Source organism: Pyrgilauda ruficollis, unplaced genomic scaffold (genome assembly GCF_017590135.1).
Source record: "Pyrgilauda ruficollis isolate IOZ18807 unplaced genomic scaffold, ASM1759013v1 scaffold363, whole genome shotgun sequence".
NCBI lineage: Eukaryota > Metazoa > Chordata > Aves > Passeriformes > Passeridae > Pyrgilauda > Pyrgilauda ruficollis.
Genome location: NW_024525079.1, coordinates 48,001 through 55,574, shown reverse-complemented (window position 1 = coordinate 55,574; position 7,574 = coordinate 48,001).

Sequence of the window (7,574 nt, the reverse complement as noted above, 5' to 3'; positions counted from 1 at the left end):
TTTGAGTAAACTCATATTTCATAAGTGTTAACATTCTGAAGTCAACTGCTAGTTTTTTGAACCCATATAATCATGTTAGTCTTCCTAGAATATACCATTGTAGTTGTTGCCAAATTCAGTTCTATTTCTTCCTATTACCTGTTACTGGTTAGACTGAGTAGAACCCCTTATCAAAAGCAAATAGGAAATATTTCCCAAAAGACAATTGTAAAGAACATGTGTTAAGGATATAGTTAGTAATTCGTGCAGATAAAATTGTATAAAATATATAAACCAAACCAACTGTACATAGGGAAAAGGGGGGGGGGGGGAAGAATTTCATCCTCAGGATGGTGAAACCGTGGCAGATGGGCAAGGAGGCGACACAACATTTACATGCGAAGGAAACCTCAGCTGCACAGGAGATGGGCAGTCATGGAGGCATGTGTCCAGTGGCACCCAAGAGATGATGGCCGGACGAGATACCCATCTGAGATAACCGGAGCCATCATCACCTGCTGTCTGAATGCCAGATTCTGGGAATCAGGGAAGCGCATTATTCAATTCCTGGACGAAGGCTTTGTGCAGCCCAGACCGAAGAAAGGACCCAACATGAATATGAAGAACTCTAAAAAGAGACAAAGGGACTCTGCCGCGGGCAAATTAAAGAGTATAAGAACTGCTGCCTCGGAACAGCCAGTGTGGACGAGGGGGATTTGGTGCGATAGAGGCCATATCCACGTTCACCCAGCCTATCTCCCAGGGTGTTACGCTGTCAGTTTGATTGTTGGCTGTCGGGACTGTATTACGGTCGCGAATAAATTCCTTTTTGTTTTTTATTGAAATTGGGCATATCACATTTTTACTTATAACAATCTTGGTGACCTTGCCTGACATGATCTGATAAGGATTCCAGGGTCCCCTCTTGAGGTCCGGGCGGCGCCCTGCTGAATTCAGTGGCCAGACGAGATTGGGAGAGCCCAGCAGAACCGATCTGATTACATGAACTTTTTGTAGCCTAAAAGAAAGCCACAATCGAAAGGTAAAAATGGGCCCAGAGCTCTCAAGGACAGAGATAATTCTCCATAAAGCCGGCAATTTTTACTCGTAAAAACGACGTGCACGAAGACTCCACATGGGAAAACGAACCGTAAGTATAATGTGATTGAGTGGGGAGTGATTGAGTGTGTGTGTGAGACATGATATTATCACGAAGCAAGTGTGGACCCCAAGATCGCAGTTCCACTCTTCCGTGAGGAAAGTGGTCGGTCGAGGGGGAAGCGGGTGAAAAGCTCGTTAAAAACACACACCAACCCAAAAAGCCCCGGGAAATTAGGAGGGGAAGGGGGTTGTTTTATCGATCACGGGCTGGATCAGGAGGGAACAGGAGTCCATCAACAACCAGGAATGACGAGACCTCGCTGGATCCAGGGATAGGTAAGAGAGCTCTTCTTTTTGTTGGCTAAAAATCCACAGATCAGTTCACTGCGCGACCAGTAAGTCAGCAACAGTTTTATTATTAGAAACGGTATACTCGTAAAAACAGATCGGCTACTAAATAGGTTTAGTAAAGAGAAGGTAAGTGAGGTGTAAAAGATGGGGTTGAAAAAGAGCAAGATCCAGGGAAAGACCCCTGAAAAACCTGGAAGAAAGGGAAAGTATGATATTCCCGACATACTGAGGCACAGTCCTCTGGGATGGATGCTAGAACATTGGGAAGACTGCCCTACGAGAAGGCAAAAATCTAAGGAAAAGGTAATCTACTACTGTATGGAAAAATGGGCAGATGTGGAAATTAGGAAATATATATTCTGGCCTATGTTCGGGTCATTTAACAAGGAAATATGCAGAGCACTGGGGGAGTTCGTGTTTGAGGAGGGGTCTACGGGGGAAGAGATTGAATATGCTCGGTTATGGGAATACGCCAGTATCAGATTGTTCCCTGTCAGGGCTTGCAAACAACCAAAAGATCTAGTAAAAACTTGGGAGCCCCTGGAAAACCTTCCTCCCCCTTACCCGAACCCTCAGATGGAAGGTCCTCTCCCGGAACCTGTGAACCCTGGGCACCGACAGGTAACACCACAGGCGCCGCCGCCTGAAGTCACACCTCCCCAGGAGCAAGCGTCAGCGATCCCCTCCCCACCAGAACAAACCCCATCCCTTCCCCCTCCTACGCAACTAGAGGAGAGCACTACACGTGCACACACATCGGCAGGGAAAGAATCCCCACCCTCCAGTCGCACGAGACGCAAGACCCGGAAAGTGCACATGGACGATAGCGAAGATGAGGAGGGACAGCTGGGTCTTTTTCCCCTCAGAGAAGTCCCAACCGCTCCAGGGGTCATTGGTTATGTAAACGTGCCAATAAATTCAGGAGATGTACGGGCATTCAAAAAAGAAATGGGAAAGATCATGGATGATCCGTTGGGGGTGGCGGAGCGACTGGATGAATTTCTGGGGAACAGCATTTACTCATATGATGATATTAGCGCTATTATGAGGTTGCTGTTTAACGTTGAAGAGTGGGACATGATACGAGTGGCTGCAATAAAGGATTGGGAATGCAGGAACCCACAAGGGGGGAGCAGGGAGGTTAAATGGCCCAGCCAAAGGCCAACCTGGAATGCCCAGGTAGAAGAAGATCGGCAGAAAATGATTGAACTAAGGAACATGGTTATCCAAGGTATTCAGGGAGTGGTGCCAAAGGGACAGAACTTGGGGAAGGCTTTGGGGGAATGCCAGGGGAAGGATGAAACTCCTACCGAATGGTTAGAAAGACTAAGGAAGAGTCTCCAAATGTATTCGGGTACAGACCCTGACTCTTCGGTAGGAGCCATACTGCTAAAAACACAATTCGTGGCTAAATCATGGGAGGATATACGGAAAAAGAGAAATTAGAGAACTGGCAGGAAAGGACGTTGCAAGAGTTGTTGCGGGAGGCTCAAAAGGTTTATATGCGGAGGGAGGACGAAAAACAAAAGATACAAGCCAAGGTTCTGGTGGCGGCAGTAAGGGAAGCCCAGAAACAGGAACAAAGTACTAACAATGGGAAAGTGGTGCATGCGCAAAAGCCCTCGGGGAAACCCACGTATCCACCGAGGAAACCTGCACCCCGGCAGAGGGAGGCGCCAGAGTGCTACTACTGCAAACAAAAAGGTCACTTTAAGAGGGAATGCAAGAAAAGAAAGATGAGAAAATTTTCCAGGAGGACTAGAGGTGTCAGGGGCTTTTTAATATGGGGTCTCTAACACCAAAGGAGCCCTTGATAAAACTTAGGATAGGACTCCATAAGCAGGAAATAATGTTTCTGGTGGACTCAGGAGCTGAGAGGAGCACTGTACAATATCTACCACAGGGATGTTCAAAAAGCGAGGATTTCATGATGGTAATCGGGCAAAAGGGGAACCCTTTAAGGTACCGGTGATCAAAAACGTAGAAGTGGAATCTGAAAATAAAACATGCTTAAGGAATATATTGTTGGTAGAGGAGGCCCACTATAACCTGTTGGGAAGGGATTTGATGGTAAACTTAGGCGTTAGCCTGATAGCTCGAGAATCACAGCTTGTGGTAAGTTTATACAAGCTAACCTTGGAAGATGAGGGAAAGATCAATCCCAAGGTGTGGCATACTGAAGGGGAGGCGGGGAAACTGGAAATGGAGCCTACATATATAGAAATTGAGAAACCTGAGGACCCTATTAGGGTAAAACAGTACCCAATACCCCTGGAGGGTCGGCGGGGTTTAAAACCAGTAATAGAGGATTTAATAAAGAAGGGTACTTTAAAACCGTGTACGTCAAGGCATAATACTCCCATCTTGGCGGTCTGAAAACCGGATGGGAGCTATCGCCTAGTACAAGATCTGAGGGCAGTTAATCAAAGGACTAAGACCCTGTTTCCTACAGTTCCAAATCCATATACTCTTTTAAATAATGTGTCACCAGAAGTTATCTGGTATAGTGTAATTGATCTGAAAGATGCTTTTTGGACTTGCCCTCTGGCAGAGGAAAGCCGAAATTATTTTGCATTTCAATGGGAAGATCCTGAGACAAATCGTAAGCAACAACTCAGGTGGACCTCCCTGTCCCAGGGGTTTGTGGACTCGCCAAACCTGTTTGGCCAGGCTCTCGAGCAGCTCTTAAGTGAATTTGTCCCGATAGAAGGAACCAAGTTACTACAATACGTAGACCTATTGATAGCAGGACCCGATGAAGAGGGGGTAAGATCAACCACCATTGCCCTTCTAAACTTTTTAGGAAACAAAGGTCTAAAAGTCTCAAAATCCAAACTCCAATTCATGGAACCTGAGGTAAAGTATTTGGGTCACTGGCTTGTAAAGGGAAAGAAAAAATTAGATCCTGATAGAATAGCTGGGATTATCTCCTTGCCTTCTCCCCAGTCTAAACGAGAGGTAAGACAAATCCTGGGACTTTTGGGTTTTTGTAGACAATGGATCGAGGGGTATAGTGAAAAGGTAAATTTTTTATATGAAAAATTAACCACAGAAAAACCCAAATGGAACGAGCAGGATGAGAAGAGCTTTAGGGAACTAAAGGAGTCTCTCATAGTAGCTCCGGTATTGAGCCTGCCAGATGTAAAAAGACCCTTTCAACTGTTTGTAGATGTAAGCAATCACACTGCTTACAGAGTGTTAACGCAAAATTGGGCAGGGTCAAAGAAACCGGTTGGTTATGTATCCAAACTTCTGGACCCTGTCAGCAGGGGGTGGCCCACTTGCCTCCAGGCTATAGTGGCCACAGCTGTGTTGGTGGAGGAAGGCAAAAAGAAAACCTTCGGGGCTCCTTTAGAAGTATATTCTCCACACAATGTCAGAAGCATTTTGCAACAAAAGGCAGAGAAATGGCTCACCGATGCACGGCTTCTAAAATATGAGGCCATTTTAATCCATTCTCATGATTTGGAACTTAGGACCACAGCAGCCCAAAATCTGGCCCAATTCTTATATGGCGAAGCCCTAAGTGTACCCACCCATGATTGCGCTGAAATCATTCAGCTTACAAACCAAAATCAGGCCTGATTTAGAAGAAGAAGAATTGGAGAAAGGGGAAAAATGGTTTGTAGATGGATCAGCCAGAGTTATAGAAGGAAAACGAAAAACTGGATATGCTATTATAAATGAGATAACAGGGGAAACGGTGGAATCAGGTCCTTTAAATGCGGGTTGGTCAGCCCAAGCATGTGAATTATATGCAGTGCTAAGAGACTTGCTACGATTAAAAGGTAAGGTAGGAACCATTTACACAGACTCGAAGTATGCCTATGGGGTTGTTCATACTTTTGGAAAAATCTGGGAAGAAAGGGGGTTAATTAGCACTAAGGGAAGAGGGCTAGTACACGAAGAATTAATAAAACAAATTCTGGCAGCCATCAGGGGACCCGAAGCAATTACCCCCCCCCCCCCCCCCCCCCAATTCTCTGAAAAGGAAATTGAGGGGTATGAGAAGATGGGGGGAAAGTTGGACGGAGGTAAGTATTGCGCTGAAATCATTCAGCTTACAAACCAAAATCAGGCCTGATTTAGAAGAAGAAGAATTGGAGAAAGGGGAAAAATGGTTTGTAGATGGATCAGCCAGAGTTATAGAAGGAAAACGAAAAACTGGATATGCTATTATAAATGAGATAACAGGGGAAACGGTGGAATCAGGTCCTTTAAATGCGGGTTGGTCAGCCCAAGCATGTGAATTATATGCAGTGCTAAGAGACTTGCTACGATTAAAAGGTAAGGTAGGAACCATTTACACAGACTCGAAGTATGCCTATGGGGTTGTTCATGGTATGAGAAGATGGGGGGAAAGTTGGACGGAGGTAAGTAGAAACTGCCAGATGGAAGGGAATTGGTATCTAAGGAATATACACAAAAGATCTTAAGGAGATTACACGCTCAGACTCATTGGGGGGCTCAGGCTCTAGCAGAACAATTCCTAAAGTTCTTTGGATGTAAAGGAATATATGAATTGGCAAAACATGAAGTACAGGGATGCATGATATGTCAGAAAGTAAACTGAAGCCGAGCCAAGCAGACGGCACTGGGAAGCCGTCCGGTGGCATACAGACCCTTTGAGAGGGTCCAGGTTGATTTCACAGATCTGCCAAAGGTAGGCAGATACGGATGTGTATTAGTAATAGTAGATAAACTGATGCATTGGGTGGAGGCATTTCCAAGCTCCCGGGCCATAGCACATGTAGTATCCAAAATATTATTAGAAGAAGTAATACCCAGGTATGGATTAATAAAATATATTGATTCAGATCAAGGCACACACTTTACCTCAAGGGTAATAAAACAAATGGCCGAAGCTTTGGGGATCCGCTGGGAATATCATACCCCTTGGCCCCCCCAAAGCTCTGGACAGGTCGAGCAGATGAATCAGACTCTAAAGGCACAGTTGTCAAAATTGATACTAGAAACCAAAATGTCCTGGGTCAAATACCTTCCTTTAGCTCTGCTGAATATCAGGACTCTGCCAAATTCAGAAACAGGAATATCACCTTTTGAGATGTTATACAGAATGCCTTATGAACATGGGATGCCGATAGGGCACCCCAAAATTGAGGACAGACAAATAAGACCGTACCTTGTAGCTATTAACAAAAACTTGCAGGAGCTAAGAAAGCAAGGAATTATAATGCAAGGGACTCCTTTGGGTTTTGCCATTCACCCAGTCCGACCCGGAGATCATGTCCTCATAAAGACGTGGAAAGACATACCATTATCTCCTCATTGGGAAGGACCCTTTCTTGTTCTCCTAACCACAGACACAGCAGTTCGAACAGCAGAAAAGGGTTGGACTCACGCATCAAGAGTCAAGCAGGTGGAACCTCGAACAGACACACCAGAGTGGGAAGTCGTTTCTCCCCCTGGGGATCTGAAGCTGATACTGCGCCGACCATGCTAATGACAGAAATCAACTGGATAAAGTGTCAAGAGCCTGACTGCCCATGCCACCAATTCGCTATATTCAAGTGCTTCTATTGTAAAGAGTCGTGGGTGGCTCACTGTGAAAGGGGAGTGAGACCAAGGGGTCTGTGTGAAGATTGTTTTAACCACGAAGTGCACTTGACTAACCTATTTTTGACACTCCTCACAGAACTACGGGTGATTGAGGCAGACTCCATAGTGTTGTTTAGGCTCTTTCAAAACGGATTAAGGGGAAAGCTTCAATCTTGGGCCCAAATTTTAGCAGTCGAGTGCCGGAGATGAAACAAAGTACCCTGCAGCGCCCGGCCAGTGAGACTCAACCCGTGGGGAGTGTTTAAGCGAAGGTACGCAGCTCGAGCTAGCTATGATCTCCGCAAAACTACTTCCTGCTGCCGAGAAGATGGTTCTTCCTGCTGCTGGTGGCAACCCAGTGGGCGAGAGTGGAGGCAGAGGAATGCTAGTAGGAGTGATTCTAGTGAGCCTGAGTCTAGTCATGTGCCTCAAGACTAGTGCTCATGCCGAAAGCCAGGTTAACTTGGATCGGCGGGACCCCAGTTACACGTGTAGAGTCTGCACCGAGAGCCTCAAGGGAGGTCAGGGTGAGGTGGAGGCTTCAACCAACCTCACCTCCAGGGACTGTACTGATGGCACAGTAA